At 38.6% G+C, this 15570-nt stretch overlaps 1 protein-coding gene across 1 annotated transcript in view; it reads right to left on the bottom strand.

The window, feature by feature from the left end:
* LOC126267029 (protein FAM50 homolog) overlaps window positions 1-15570 on the bottom strand; it is a 126704-nt gene that overhangs the window by 50218 nt on the left and 60916 nt on the right. The window lies entirely within an intron of this gene.

The following is a 15570-nucleotide window of genomic DNA, read 5'->3' as shown; positions in this document are numbered from 1 at the left end:
TTACAGTTGAAGAATTCATTGATATCATAGAACGGGTGGGCAATAAACCATTCATGCAGTCTTTCTTTGAATATATGTTCAGGAAGATCCTGTATGGCATGTGGCAGCTTATTAAATAGTTTGTGCCCTGTGACTTCATAGCTATTTATTGATTTTGATAGTCTGTGGTAAGGCGTGTATATGTGTTTGATGCTTCTTGTGTTGTAACAATGTACATTTTCTCTACGTATCACATCTTGTAGGTTCTTCTTCGTAAAGATTAAGACATTGTATATATAGAGGTTTATTACAGTCATAATTTTTTGTTTAGTAAATAAGGGTTTGCAGTGAGCCTTATGTGAAGAATTTGTAATTATCCTAATGGCTTTCTTCTGCAATAATAGGATGTCATGTATATGACTACAGTTACCCCACAATATAATGCCATAGGATATTATACTTTGGAAAAATGGAAAATAAGATGATCTGATGTATGTTTCAGGTACACAATTACTGGGTTGTCTTAATAAATAAATTACTCTAGATAGCTTACTACTAATATAGTTTACATGTTGGCCCCAGGATAACTTTTCGTCTAAATAAACTCCCAGGAATTTAACAGCACTAGGATCATCAGATAGTGGCTTGTCTCTTAGAGTGAAGATTATCTGCTGAGTTTTATTTTCATTTAGCAGGAAACCATTTGCTCTGAACCAATATGCTGCATGAGTGAGTGTATTTTCAGCACAGGTTTTAAGATTATTAAAATTGTTACTGCTATGAAGAAAAGTCGTATCATCAGCATACAATACAGTGGTGGATCTAATAAACGAGGGGAGGTCATTGATCATTATCAGAAACAGGAAGGGCCCCAGTACAGATCCCTGAGGCACACCTACTTTAACATTTTCTATGTTTGACATTTTCTTACAAACACAAACTACCTGTTTACGGTTGTTGAGATAAGCTTTTAATAGTCTGAGACTGTTTCCTTTGATGCCGTAGAATTCTAGTTTCTCTAGTAGTGGCGTGTGCTCAACACAGATGGCCTTGCTTAGATCACAGAATGAGACCTGAGCAAAGCCGTTGTTCTCAAAAACTTTGAGAATGTAACTGACTACCGTGTTGATTGCATCAATGGTTGACAGATTCTACCTAAATCCATATTGTGTTGCATTAAATATTCCTAGATTCTCAAAGTGAGATGATAATTGTTGGTACATGATGCATTCTATTACCTTGGAGAATGCGGGTACTATTGAAATAGGCCTGTAACTAGATGGAGAGTCTGTATCTCCCTTTTTGTATACTGGGACGACCCTAGACAGTTTTAACTCATCAGGAAAATATCCCTCAAGTAAGCACTTGTTTATGCAATGGGTTAAAGGGTACAGAATGCAATCACACACTTTTTTTAGCAGGTTGCATGATATGCCATATATATCTAAGCTATCAGATGATTTCAGTTGTTTTATGACCCCTTGTACATATCGAGGAGTTACTTCGGAGAAGGTTAGCATGCTTGTATTTAGTGACTGTCTACCCCAATTTTGGGAGAGTAACTCTGATGGACTAATGTCTGGTTTGATAATTGCGTATCCTATTTCTTTCACTGAATTAATAAAAAAACTCATTGAGTGTTTGTGGTAAGATAATAATTTTGTCTTTTTTAGTATCTGTGGCAGCACTGTTAATTACTTTCCAAGCAGTTTTGCATTTATTGGTGGGATTATGTATGCTGTTGGCATTGTAGGTTTTTTTGGCTTGCAGGATGGCTTTTTTGTATTCATTCCTGCATTCCACATAGGCTGATTTGGCACAGTCAGACTTCATACTATTGTATATGTTGTACAGTAACAAAACTTGTTTCTTTAGATCTGTCAGCTGTTTAGTGTACCATATATTTTGTCTGTTTTGAGATCTGTATTTGTGGCTGCTGTCCATTATTTTGATTTTCTTTATGGGAATACTATAGTTAAATAGGGTCAAGAATGCATAAAAAAATCTATCAAATATTATTTTGGCTGGCAAAAAAATGACTCTGAGCACTATGCGACTTAACTTCTGAGGTCATTAGTCACCTAGAACTTAGAACTAATTAAACCTAACTAACCTAAAGACATCAGACACATCCATGCCCAAGGCAGGATTCGAACCTGCGACCGCAGCGGTCGCTAGGTTCCAGACTGTAGCGCCTAGAACCGCACGGCCACTCCGGCCGGCTTTTGGCTGGCAGGTCAATACTTGAGTGTAATGTCCATCGACACTACAATGGCCAAACCAGTCCCTGTCAGCAAGGAAATTACGAAATGTGTTAATTTTATCCTCAGTTATAGGTCTGGTAATCACAACTGCTGGGATAGGTCTGTTTGCATTGCTCCTATTGAGGGGAATTTTACTTGCATAATTTAGAGATACGGAGTCATGGTCAGAGAATGGGAACACTGCAACTTCGCAAGTGTTTTCAGTGGTCTTGAAGTTTACAAAGATGTTATCTAAACATGCTTTGTTTCTTGTGGGCCTGTTATTAACATGATGTAAATTGTATTGTCTTAATAAGTTTTCCAGATCTACAACACTACATTTAGCAACTTACATTTAGTAACATCAAAATAAGCATTCAAATCACCTCCTATTGCAATATCATAGTGTAGCCGTTTAATATTACTTAATTCACTCAATAGCATGTCCATTTTTTCTAAAAATATGTTAATGCTTCCCTTTGGTGATCTGTACATGGATACTACTATTAGTTTATGACTATTAATGATTATACCCGTAACTTCAAAGTGCTGTTCATCACACAAGGAATTTAGGTCTAGTTTGGTTATTGTACAATTGAGTGAGTGGTTGGAATAAATTGCCACACCACCTCTAATGTGCTCTTTCCTACAGTATTTACTATACTAAAATTGTCAAATTTGGCAACTGCAAGTTCATTCTCATTAGCCCAGTGTTCACTCAGACAAAAAATATCAAACTGGTTATCAAGACCAAACTCATTTATGATAAGTTCTTTATCTTTCAGTCCTTGAACGTTAAGGTAACATATTTTAAGATCCATGCTCTTATTGCTAACACACTGAACACTATGGTGATTGGTTTTCAAACCTTTTTCAGGGATTATCTTTTGGATTTCTGCCTCTTGTTGCCTTTTACTAAATATTGTTCACTCGGAGTGGTAGCACATCTACTGTTGTATGCCTACTCTTCCCTCCTTGTGATGATATTGTAGATGAGGCTGCTACTACAGGAATTGATGGAACTGCTGTTATGGCGTGTGGAGGCACTGTTGTGGCATCTGGTGACTGAGGAGATAAGGTGAATGTTCGTTCTTCTACTGCTGTTGAATCTTGCTGATGAAGTGTGATAGGTACTGCTGCTGCTGCTGCTGCAGGCATTGTTGTGGCAACTGGTGACAGTGGAGATTTGGATGTTGCTTCATCTTCTGCTGCTGTTGAATCCTGTAGATGAAGTGTGGTAGGCACTGCTGCTGCAGCGTTTGTTATGTGTTAGGTACTATTGCTGCTTCCACCTCTACTTCTACTGCTGCAATAGAAGTAACTATTTCTTCAGGCTCTGCTTGTGTCAAGCAAGGAGCAAGAAGAGCAGCAATTACTTCTTGGTTGTCAGATGCTTTCAGTATCATGCTGATGTTTTGGCACAGAATCTTCTTGTCTCTGTTATTAAGGTGCATGCCATGTCTCGTGTAACAGTCTCTTTGCAAGGAGTCCATACTTATAAAATATGCATTTTGGAAGGCCCTGCAAATCTTTGAGTATTGCCTGTTTGCTTCTATGATTTCCACGTTCACATATGACCATTCCGAAAGGTCATGCCTATATGGAATTCCGACGACAAAAACTGCTTTCTCTTGTGTTGAATTTAGTATTGCTTTAAGGTTTCATGTTGCACTGTGGAGGTCATTTTTATATACATTATTGGCTCCAGCTATGACGACAATATGATGATCATTTTCAGTTTCTATGTTTCTAATGAGTTCTTGGATGGGTGCACCTGGTTTAACAATACTAGTTGCTTGTATACAATGACTGTAATGAAGTATTTTTGCGATCTCAGGTCCATGGCTATCAGAGAATATTTTCACTTTGAGTTTGTCTTCATGTTTATTGCGGAAGTTTCTGCTCATGTGCTTGTCACTTTATAGGTGCGGCGTGTTGTTGTCGTCACAGTTTTCCGTGGATTCCACATTTATATCTGAATCTAGTGCATGAAAACGGTTTTTTGTTACCACAGGAATTCTACAGTCACTGGGTTTCACATGACCAACCCTTTTTGGCCTAGTAAACATATGTTGTCTTGTTGTTTCTGCCTGTAGGCCTATATCCACTTGAGAGCACTCATTTATTGTAGGTAGGACACTGAAACTGCTTTTATTGCCGTGGTTCGTTCCATTCGTTGTATTTATCACCTTTTCGCTTCTTTCTTCCGTGATCATGCTAGTCCTGTGCTCCCAGTTCCGTGTTATACTTGCTTTGGCGATCGGGATATTACGCGCCTTTTTCAGTTCGGCATTTTCATTTTCTAAATGTGCAATGTCCCGCCTTAGTACATCTACAATTAATTGCAGGCTTGATACAAGTTCATTTAGCTTCACTATTCCACTGTTATAATTTACGTACATTTCGTTTTTCACCACACAACTATAACTTTTGTTCACTTTCTCACTATAAACAACTGTACCGGACGCCATGTTGTCGCCATGCTATAGTTTCAATATTCCCTATTATTGTTACATACTACCAGCACCTGTAACCTACTCATGAAAACAAGATCAAATTAATTATACCTCTACAGCAAATATCATTGAGCTCAAGTACATTTTAAAAGCATAAGGATCAAATTAACCATTTTCTACTATACTTTTTTACTTTGCTAAGTTCACCTCTCTATCAAAATACTGGTACATAGCGAAATGATAAAAAACTTGACTTATAATCTGGAGATATGAACCAAAAATCCTATTTCAGCCACTGTACATTACATTTTCTGTAGTTTTCTTCACTTCACTTCAAAGTATTATTTAAATATGAACATGGATGTCCAATGTCAAACACTTCGTCGACATTATTTAGAGCAGTGGTAGTCAACCTGGTTCTTACCAACACTAGTGGGCATTCCAGATTTCACAGAGGGCGGCAGGGAGTTGGTAGTTTAACATATTTCCATTATGTTGTGACACATATGTGAGTTGTTGGATATGCAAACTCAAAACTCTGAGCACTATGGGACTTAACATCCGTGGTCATCATCAGTCCCCTAGAACTTAGAACTACTTAAACCTAACTAGCCTAAGGACATCACACACATCCATGCCCGAGGCAAGATTCGAACCTGTGACCGTAGCAGTTGCGTGGTTCCAGACTGAACGCCTAGAACCGCTAGACCACTGCGGCCGGCATGCAAACTCAATATTGTGTTCTAGTCACAGAGCAAACAAATCTTGGCTTGGAGTAACACTTTATTTTGTTAAATATCATGCCTTCACATTCAACATATAACCAGAAAAACTGATTTACTCGCTAGCACAAAAGCATATGCAATCAAGTCTTTTGCTGACTAACCTAGTGAAAGTTTAAACCAGGAATGCCAAAAACACCAACAATATTAAAGTCACAGAAATCTGCACTGCAGCCAGGAGAAGGTGTTTTGCAGAACTCCTGGTGGGCAGTGCATGAACTATTGGTTGGTTGATTGGTTAATTTGGGGGAAGGGACAGAACTGTTAGGTCATTGGCCCAACGGATTAGGGAAGGATGTGGAAGGAAGTTGGCCACGTCCTTTCAAAGAAACCACCCTAGCATTTGCCTGAAGTGATTTGGAGAAATCATGGAAAACCTAAATCAGGAAGGCTAGACGTGGGTTTGAACCATTGTCCTGTGTGTGAACCCTGTTGATGTCTGCCAAGCAATCAGTTGACTTTCTAATGTATGCCATGGCTGTCACTCATTGTAGCTAGACAGCACATAGGGGAAAGCACAGTGTCATCCTCGACTGATAACCGGAGTGTCATTCACGAATCATGCCGCCATAGTCCATATTAATTCAGGCAGGCTAGGAAAAAATTTTACCTTCATAGTCTCGGATGTTACTGACTTTAGCATATGTTAAAATGAAGGACTAAGTAAGGAACATGTACTTTTTTTGTTTTCTCCAAAAACATTTCTGCTCCAAGATACAGCCGTCCAAAGATGACATTGCACATACCATTTTGAAGCTGCGAATTTTGGAATTTTTTTTTTTAAATGCTGCATCTCTGGAACAATTCTAGATATTTTATTGTTTTTTTTATTTGAAAGATAATTACTTTACGATTACAAAGAAATCCTCCATTTGCATTTATCTGTCAAAGTTCTTCTACTATAATGTTCTGAACTTATTTTATGGAAAAAAATTTTTTTTTTCAAAAATGCCTATCCATAAAATTTTGATTTTTTTCTGTTGATTAGTATCATATAGTTCTACATTCCCTGAAAAGGAGAGCTTTCACTTCTAGTTTCAACTGATACATTACAGGCTCATAAAAATCAAAACCTAGCCTTATTTAGCATAATTTTAGTTTTGAAAGTTGAGTAAGAGACTTATTTTTCAAGCATTTTAGGTGGTTCCAAAATGTATGTGAATGGTCCACAGACTTAAAGGTTTCAATTTATACAACTTCTGTGCACTCTGTCTTGTACTGAAATTAGGCCATCAATGAACTAAAAATGTGTTCCACTGCTTCAGTATCTTCCTTTGATATAGAGTGATGCCTTCCTGTTGAACTAATAGGAACTGGAGCACTTACAATCTTCAAAACATTGAGAACAGGAAGCGTGCACTGATGCCATTGTTGCTGTCCTTCAGCTGGAAACCTATTTCCAGCAGCTGGTCCATGTGGTAGCATAAAGTTCACTACAGTTTCCTTTAACTCATACCTAGTGTCTATAATCTCTGCAATCCACCAGTCACAATCATACACACATGCAACAAACATCCCCCTTCTCAGGTTGTAAATCTGAATATTGTCCTGTTGTTTCTGAGGTGCTGGTCAAAGAAATGAAATTTCTTCTTTCTTGCCCTTTAAAGTAAATATAAGTTCACCCTTCACTTTGAGTCCAAAAATGTGTCTTCTGAAATCCTTTCACAGGAGTAGTTTGTTTGCACCAGTCTTCTTTTTTCTGCTCACAGAATTCTTTGATTTACTCTTTAGACAAAAGAATGAGGGTTGTGGATGTGTAAGATTCCACGACTGTCATAAAATCCTCAGTGTTCTGAATTGCAACTGTGCTTGGTTTGGAAAGATTATGTTTTGTAGCATGGAGCTTCAGCAGGTCTCCTACGACCTACACCATCACAAGTCCCCTTCCCCTGACCAGTAGCTCTGTATACCCAGTCAGTTGGCACAAGCGACTTACTTAATTCAAGCAGCTGCTAATCAGTTTTAAAATGACTAAGAACACCCTCAGAAATAATGATGATCTTCTCTGTCCCTGTTTGCAGCTGAAGAATTTTGCACATTGCTAGCAAACCACGTGCTCTGTCATAGAATTACAGACCAATTCTCAGCAAACAGTGAAGCACTAAACATAGTTGTTCAGCCTGTACACACCCTTTCACTTCTGCAATGTGTTGTTGTTGCAATTTCTGCAAATGCTGATGTGTTACTGCTTTCACTGACCATTTACAAAGTTCATCAATGAAACTTTCAAAGGCAACAGTTTTCTTAATTAGTTTATTTTCCTCCCATGTCGCATTTGCAATTTCTGCAGAGCTATCTGCTACATCTTCCAGGCCAAGTGTCTGTAAAGACAGTCATCCCTTTCCAAGGCAGTCCCCACATTCTTGAAACAAACAAGTCTCTCGCTTTACCTCACAGACTATTAAAGACATCACACGCTCAACCAAGGTGTCATATGTCACGTGAACCAGTAAGTTCTTCAAAGTTACCACACATAGTTCAAAATTCGCACAGTACACACATAAACAGACATCTCTAGGTGGGTGTGGAACTACCCACTTAGATCATAGTGCATAAAATTTCTCTCTTCCAATGTGTGAAGTATAGTTGCTCCTATAAATTGCAAAATTTTCTTTAATACTGCGAGTCATGTACCTATTCCCTTTCACAACTTTTTGATCTTCAACTGTTACAGTTATAGTGTATTTTTTTGTAGGCACTCTGGAGAGAACAGACCCTTTTATCTTCCAGATAAAATGACTGCACTATTTGAACTTGAGGTGCTTCTACAGGATGACCATAATAGATATCTGGTCTTCCAAAGGCTCCTTCTTCTTGAATTGTCTACCATTTTGATACTGACGGAATGTGGTTCAAAATTGTTTTCTTTGAAAATGTCTCTTGAATAAAAGTTAAAACTTGCACCTTTTCACTGTAGGATGCACAATATTCAACAGCTGAATTGATATTTGTGAAAAATTCCTGGCAAGAGGTGCAAGAGTGCTTTAGTTCATTTTCTTCTGAAGATGGAATTTCTACTTTGAAGAGTGTGGTCAGTGTTGCTGTAGTGTATTCATCCATAGCTTTAGTAATTTCTTTGTGCTTTCTTGATCCATAGAGCTTATGACTCAACTTCACTGACCACAGTTTCTTAACAGGACTAACACCTATCTCTGTAGTTGATTGATTCATGGTATTTAATTCTTCCTCTATTCATGCAAAATCTGCATCGTCTGCACCATGGGAAGCTTCACCTTGTTCAAATACTATTATTGTTGTTATTCTGTCAAAAAGTTTAGAACACAAAATGTTGTCATTGTAAACAACTTCACTTTGAAACAGAGTCTTCAAATGAGAACACTTATTCCCAACCTGAAAAAAGTATGTTTTTCTGTTTGTCTTATATATCACTCTTTTACAGATATGCAAATAGTCAGCACACTTCACTCTCGTGCGGCCACTGTCAGAAGACATTTCGAACAGTCCTTTTCACAAAACACACTGCAACTGTGTCAACTGGCAAATTCCCCACAAAACACAGAACTCACTGGATGGTCTCAGATTTCTTAGAAGCCTCTTCAGTAAAAAAATTAGCACTGAATAACTACCATACAGAAACCTGCAATGAAGAACCACAAAAAAGAAACTGATAAAAAAGTGCAAGAAATATCTGCAACAATGAAAGTGAAAAGAAATAACTGTAACAAAGAAAGTGGTAAGAAATAACTGCAACAAAGACAATAGAAATAAACACTGTAACAAAGAAATTAGTAAGAAACAACTTCAGTGAAGACATACATTATCCTTGAAAGTTAAGAAAACTGATTTTTTTTTTAAATAAAATCTGCCCAACTTAAAAGTGGAAGCTTTCCTTTACAGAGAATATAGTACTACTTGGTAATAACCAACAGGCAAAAATCTAACTTTTCTGGATTGGCATTTAAAAAAATAAAATAAAATAATCTGTAAATTATGAAAACAAATTCAAAAGATGAAAGTAAAAGAACTTTGACAGATATGTCCAAATGGAGGATACCATTGTAATCATAAGGCAATTACCTTTCAAATAAAAAACCCTAACAAAGTATCTAAAACTGTTACAGATATGCAGCATTACAAAAAAATTTCTGAAATTTGCATAATCAAACTGGTGTTCATAGTGTCAACTTTGGAGACCTGTATCTTGGGGCAGGATCTTCTTCGTCTTCTTCTTCTTCTCTCTCTCTCTTTTTTTCAGAAAACAAAAAAAATGGATGTTTCTTACTTACTCCTGAATTTTAACATATGCTAATTTCAATAACATCCGAGACTATGAAGTGATACAGATTATGCCTGCCGGAAAGTGCACCTGTCATCCTGAACACATTTGACATTGAGTCAGAGTCCGAGAAGGTTCTGGTGGAGGCTGCTTGGTGATGGAGACTTCACCTGGTTGTGTGGGAGATGCAGGGATGAAGGTTCTTGTGTGGCAAATACAGGCTTCACTCTTGCAATTGAGACAGGTTTATCTTGCTGTTTACAACAATTTCAAATGTTTTCTCACCTCTGTTAAGGACGTAAATTAGAGCAGTATAAGATGGCATAGTGGTGGCTTGATGTCATCCCTTCGTAATATTATGTGCATACAATACCAAAATTCTTGATGTACGAAGGGTTGCAGAGAACCATGGCATGATGCTGATTGCTGCCAGATGTGCGTCTTCCTTTCTCTGAGGTGGGCAATGAATTCCGGAGTACTTGCATCGTCCATCGAAAATGCACATGGATTGATGAATGTGCCACAAAGATGTATGACTTCCCCATATACTAGCTCTGCTGGTGAGATGTCCAGCTCCAGTTTACACATGTTGCATAGGTTGAGCAAAATCAATGTTAAGACGAATGTCCATTATGATTCATGGCACATCAGAGTGGCTTCAACTATTTTGTTCCTGGCAGGGTGTTAACTTATTGTTGTGTGGTGGTGCACTGTGCTGGAAAATTTACTCAGCTGGAGAAATAAATCAGATTCAAAGTGTCATCCTTCATCTGTCATTCTGTGAAGCGAACAACCAAAATGAGAGATCTAGCATGACACAAATGCAGTGGCTAGCATTTCAGCAGAAATGTTATTCACTTCCGGACAGCACACAAAATCGTCTATTACTCTCAGTAGGTAATGTTGTTCTGAAGGAGGCAGTGGATCTGCAATACCAATATGAATGGATGCAAATTGTGTTGTCGTGTCTGGAAAATTGCCAATTGCAACATGACATGGTGGTGCTTGCACTGTACACACGCACAAGCCCAAGTTCAACAGCCCTTTTGTATTCCAGACCACACAAAACGGCTAGCTATTAGTTTAATTGTTGCTTTCAGGCTGGTGTAGTGTAAGTTATGTAAAGTTTCAAAGACTTGCTTGCATACAGCCAAAGGAATGAACACATGAGTTTTCCCATTCAAAAACTCAGAGTACAACTTGGCACTCGAGGCTGAAACGTTGACAGGCTTAAGTTGAAGACTAGATGAGGTATCTTTTTTTTTAAAAAAAAAAAAAAAAAAAAACTTGGAGTTCTTGGTCAGAATATTCCACTTGGGCTATATACATAATGTCAACTGTCTTCATGATACTGCTCACACGGGACAGGCTGTCGGTCACTACATTGTCAGTTCCTTATATGAGCCTCACATCAGTGGTGAATTGCGCTATGAATTCCAGTTGATTCTATTTGTCATTATTTAGCTGAAAGGCAAAGGTTTTCGATTTATGGTCTATATACATGATGAATCTCTTGCTTCCAACTGTGTACGAAAATATTTAATGGACCCCTAAACTGCTAACATTTCATGATCATATGTGCTCCACTGTTACTGAGCTGGAGAGAGGTTTGAAGAAAAGAACGTGAGAGGCTGCCAGGCCTTGTCGACATATTGTTGCAATGCTGCACAAAATGCTGATTGATTATTGTCTACTACAAGTGAGAGAGGTGTTTCTAAAGCCGGATGTGCAAGGAGGGCTGCATCTGCTATACTTTACTTAGCTGCTTTGAATGTGTTTTCCACTGCCTCTGTCCACTGCACCAGCATTTTTCCTTGAACATTAGGACCAGCTGAAGTTGTTGTAGGAGGTTGTTGGAGTTCTGCCGCATCAGGTAGGTGATGTTGATAAAGGTTAAGAACTCCAAGAAATCTTCAGTTCTTTAGCAGCTTCCAGCTGTGGAATACTTAAAATAGCTTCAACTTTCTCCTGTAACAACAGTGTTAAGGCCGATGATATAAGGTAGCCCAAAAAGGTAATCTCCACCTGGCCAAAAACACAAACTGAGGTGTTCAGCACCATTCCGTATCTGTCAAGACACTTAAATACCGCAGTCTGGTGCAGTTCATGTTCCTATGGAATTGCTGAAAAAATGAGTATGTCATCAAGATATACAAAGCAATACTGAAAGCCTTGTAAAACGGAATCCCTAAAACTTTGCCATGTCTGGGAAGCATTTCTCAATCTGAACATCATAAACATGATCTCAAATAGGCCAAATGGCGTTATAATAGCCGTTTTTGGTATATCTCTTTCAGCTACAGAAATAGTTGTGTATGACACTTTTTCCCACATATTGTGTAATTACACTCTCTCAATAGAGGAACAGGGTAGCAATCCGGTATTGTCCTAGTACTCAGGATGCAGTAATCACCGCACGGTCACCGCACATCGTTCTTGTTTGGTAATAAATGTAGGGTTGATGACCAAGATCCACTAGGCAGGCGAATGACACCTTCCTTCAACATAGTGTTAAATTTCACCTATGCAACCATATATCAATTAGGATTGACACACAGAGCAGGCATGAAAAGTCGCAGGACCTGTGATAGTCTTGATATAATGTACAGCTTTGTGACATACCTTTCGTGGTGCCCCAGGAGGTCTCATGATACCTAGAAACTGTTCTAGAAGTTTGGCAAACCAGTAACACAGTGAGTGGATCAATTTGGCACCTGATACTGCATTGCAATGTCAGAACCCATCGGCAGATAGTCCAGTGACATTGTCTATTAGAAGAGTGTTGGTGACTTCTGTCAGCAGCCGATAATGGATTAAAAATCAGTTCTGACTATAGGTTTGGTTACATCAGCTACAATGAAATTCCATGCCAAGGCAAATTGTAGTCCCACGTCCAACTCAGTGTGCTACATTCCACATGTAGCAATGATTGACTTATTAGCCATGGAAAGACAAAACAAGATGGTTGGTTGGAATTTGTATAACTGGGTCTGTGGCAAAACACTTAGGTTGGAAACCAGGTCCACCAAAAACTTGCATCCTGTCTTGCAATCTGTGATAAAAAGGCACAAGGACAATGCCTGACTATCGAAAGCAATTGCTTCCGCATGTCATTTACATTCCACCTGTAGTTTACACAGTGAGGTACAGTTGTGTGCCTTGCCTGCAAACTTCTTATGGTTCCAACACAAGTTGAACTGTTGGCTGCTGGGGAGCTCGTTGGGGAATGACTTCTCGGTCTTCTGCGGAATTGTCCTCGAGTGTTCTGGTAGTGGAGTAGTTTTCCCATCTGCTTGCTCAGCACATGTACCTCATTTAATAGGCTTGTCATAATCGTGTTACCACCCAGGTGCTATTACATGCCATCATAGTTCCATGGCAGGAGGTTGGCATGACTGTGTCTGGAATTTGGTCTGCCAGGTTCACTACGGCATCGCGCATGAGAAACTGCCACACTTGTTCCATTGTGATGTGGACCCACTTTGAATTAACTTGGTCTTTCGCTTCGCATACAAGTCTGTATATGGAGGTGAAGTTATAACACCTTGAACCTCGGTTTTATAGCAGTGGTCCAGGTGACTAACCTACAACTGCAAATTTAGTGGAATCTGTGGTTACTACAGCACAGAGGAATCTTGTTTCCACTTGCAGGAACCATAGTTCCGGGTTGTGTGGCAAAACGGGGGTAGTTGCACTGCAAATCTTGATATTGCTGGTATATCTGTCACTTCAATAATTTCCAGTTCTTAGACGTTTGCTGCAATTCTTCCATGCTACTCGGTTATTTTCTCCAGCTGTGATCACATCAGGGTCATCTCTATCACAAACCTGCCAGTTGTTAGATTTGTGAACTCGATATTGTGTTCTAGTCACATCAAGAATTTGACGCGAATGAATGTGTGGCTTGGAATAACAATTTATTTTGTTGAACACCAAGTCTTCACATTCAACACAACAATAAGAACAAAATAATGTGCTCGCTAACAGGAAAGCATATGAAATCAAGTCTTCTGCTGAGTAACCAAGTAAATGAATAAACAAAGAAAGCAAGAATCACTGACATTGTTAAAGTCACATGACTCTATGCTGGAGTAAGGAGACGACATTTAATGGCGTTCCTGGCTGCAGACTAAGGAGAAGGCATTTGACTGTGTTCCTGGCAGCGCCAGTGCATGAACCCTGTTGAGGCCTGCCAAAAGATCAGCTCATCATCTGATGTCTGCCATGGCTGTCACTCATTCTCGTCACAAGGTTTCCATAAAATTCTGACAGGAAGTCTATGGTGAGTAATTATTATTACATGCTTTAACTTTCTCCAACTGTGCTTTATAAGTCACAATTACTGTAGAACTGGTGGAAGGTTAAAAATGTTACTGCTAGAAGAGGTACAAAAGTGAGCATGAGGTAAAAAAGGTTGCCTACCGTAAATAATCTCTACTACACACAATTTCATTCTTTTGAGCATAAGCATGACAGTATTCACATTGTCTCATGTATAATTATTATGACTAACTTATTCGTTTTGAAAATAAGTGAGTCCTTACACTGAAGTCAAATGACTAATGTAAACTGCAACATAAATTCTAAAATCAAGCTCCTTCTCCAAATACATTACCATTGTGGAATCCTTAACGTGGAGTATGCGCACAGTATCTCTTGCCTGCTTTTTCTATTTTGTTCTTATTCCATTCACAGGCCTGTTCGTATTCTAACGTATGAAATTTTAAAATTTCCATATTTGCAAAATTCATTTTTAAGGGAGGACGGTACATTATTAGGATCTGCACAACTGACTGTTTATAAAATATCCCATCATAGTTGACTGAAATCTGTCTTGTAGGATATTATACATCAAAACACTGAACTTGAAAGTGGGTCCCTCAACTGGTTAAATTTGGAAACTTGATATAAATTATCTCCAAACAGTCGCCATTACACTATTCAGTTACGACATATCTCTGACAAAGAATCCATAGTGAGATTCAGAGAGAAGTATGGCAAGGCTGCACATTTTCAAAAGTTAATGAACAAAAAATTGGAATTAAAATAAGTAGGATAAATATAAATAACTTTAGATATGCAGATGATACCATACTGAGGGTATAAAGTGAAGAAGAGTTCAATATTCTCTTGCTAAAAATGGAGAAGAAAGTCCAAAAGCCAGTCTAATGCTGAATGTCACTAAAACGAAAATTATGGCAACTACACCTACCATTTTATGACATACAGGAGGAGAAACAATGGAGGCAGTTCTATGTTCAGTTATCTCAGCTCCCAGATTTCTGCTGATGGTGACTGCAGCCACGAACTCAAGAGATGTTTGTTTATTTGGCAGAAAGGCAATGTCCAATCTTCATTGTGTTTTAAGGCGTAGAGCCCCAATTTCAACAACAAAGATCTGTACAGTCAGGGCTATGATTTCTCCAGTTGTGATATACATATGTGAGACAAGGACCATACAAAAGGGTGAATGGCACAGAGTAGATACTTTTGACTTGTGGCATTGGAGTAAACTCCTTACAGTTCCATGGATCACAAAGATAATGAATAGATCAGTATCACAGCAAATAAAACCAGACTGTTCCTTGGATGAAACAAAAACTGATGTACTTTGGGCACATTACGGGAAAACATGATTCACTGGAAAACACGGTGATGGATAGAGAGTGTGAGAGAGGGAGGGGGAGTGGGGGAGGGGAAGGGGGAGGGAGAGAGAGAGGGGGGGGGGGGGAAGTTTCACAAATATGCCTTTCATTCTCAAATGTCACAGCTTGGCAACAACTGATCTTATTTTAGAATAAGAGATGAACTTGTAACATTAGTTAAGTCCTAAATAAATGGTATAATGGAAGCTGATTGGGAACAATGTACAA

Source organism: Schistocerca gregaria, chromosome 4 (genome assembly GCF_023897955.1).
Source record: "Schistocerca gregaria isolate iqSchGreg1 chromosome 4, iqSchGreg1.2, whole genome shotgun sequence".
Lineage (NCBI taxonomy): Eukaryota > Metazoa > Arthropoda > Insecta > Orthoptera > Acrididae > Schistocerca > Schistocerca gregaria.
The sequence above is the reverse complement of the archived record's forward strand: the minus strand, read 5'-3'. Positions and strand labels throughout refer to the sequence as shown.